This window comes from Elephantulus edwardii, unplaced genomic scaffold, assembly GCF_000299155.1.
Source record: "Elephantulus edwardii isolate Elephantulus edwardi_28Jun2011 unplaced genomic scaffold, EleEdw1.0 scaffold00017, whole genome shotgun sequence".
Taxonomy (NCBI): domain Eukaryota; kingdom Metazoa; phylum Chordata; class Mammalia; order Macroscelidea; family Macroscelididae; genus Elephantulus; species Elephantulus edwardii.
In genome coordinates this window covers 26,310,985-26,312,637 of record NW_006399767.1, presented here as the reverse complement: position 1 = coordinate 26,312,637, position 1,653 = coordinate 26,310,985, and positions in this window count along the sequence as shown.

Here is a 1,653-nt window from a genome sequence, read left to right as displayed (position 1 = left end):
AGAAGAGCAAACTGGGGGTGGGGGTGGGGTGGGTGGGGAGAAAAGTGCAACAATGAATGAATGGAAATCCAAAATCTCTGTAGATGTTCATTGAAATTAATAAAAAAAAAAGAAAAAATTTACAGTCTTAGAAACTCAATGAGAGTTGTTTTGAGTTGATATGGTAACAGAGTCTGCATTTGGATACATTTTAAAATTATGTTGTATGAGGGTAAAAAAAAATCATAGGTATCTGGTGTGTGCAAATAGAGCAGTCTGAAGACTAAGAGCTTTTACTTCGTTTTAAAGGTTTGACATGAATTTGGAATCATGTTGGATTCTGAAATGTGTCTTTTCTAATAGCAGTTAGAAACCTTTCTGCTGACATAACTATGTGCCCTTTTTTCTGTGGCTTGGCAAGTGCAGGATAATCTATTTCCAAAGTGCCTGTCTACCATAATCAAACAGATGCAAGAGTTGATAGCTTGTGCCCAAAGAGTCTTGATGCACAGAATAACCAATGAATCTTTATAATAGACATGACTGAGGAAGCAATTTTACCAATTGGTTGCCAGAAAAATCTGTCTGCTACTATCCTAGAACCAACCATTCTGTAATAAACATAATGATATGTTGCTGTTCTTGTGTACCATCCAGTTAGAAATGACCCAGAGCTGACCTTCCAGCAGGTTTTCAGCAGCAGTTAACTAACTTCATAGGAGGAGAATTCCCATCTTTCTCCCACGGAACAGCTAGTGAATTTGAACTGCATACCTTTGTGTTGCCAGTGCATCTCCTTACCACTAGGCCATTCGACCTCCATGCAGTACTTCTGACAAGTTATGAAGTCTCAACTATGTGTTTGCTACCAATTCCTTCCAAATTCTCACTTCTAGATACCCTGCTGTTGACAACTCTAATTGCTTTTCACCCATCTATGAATTTTGTAACCTTTAGTTCTCACTCCAAATGTACAAAAATATCTGGCAGAGTGGTCATCCTTACTCTGTGAATAGGGATGTCTTTCCCATGTGAACCACGGCTGTTCCTCAGTAAGCTCCTTTTGCTGTCACCTAATCAGACTATAATGTTGCTTTATTACAATATCACATTCTTACACTAAAATAGCAATATTTACAATAAGTCAGAAGTTATTTAAACAACTATTTAAATTTATGATGGATACTTTAGGTATAAACTTAAAAATTAGTAAGGAATTACAAAAACCAAAATAAAATCTTTTCCATAGTGCTGATTCTAACTCATAGCAACCACCTAGGAGTAAAACTGCTCATAGGCTGGAATCAAACACCTTTTAGAAGAAGCATAAATGGCGAATATACACATGAACTTCACCTGATGGTCCACACAGGAATCTGACTGACTACATCCGCAGAAGAATTTACTGGAGCAGCTCAATATTGGTTGTGAAAACTAGGCCAGGTGCTGACTGTCCATCAGATACTCATATGCAAGTTCAAATGGAAGCCAAATCAAATCAAATCCACAAGAACCAAAGTTTGACTGTGAGTCTATCTCACCAGAATTTAAAGACCATCTCAGGAACAGGTTTGAGGCCTTGAGCATTAATGAGCAAAGAGCAGAACAATTGTGGGAGGATACCAAGAATATCATTCATGAAGAATGCAAAAAGTCATTACAAAGAGAAGAAAG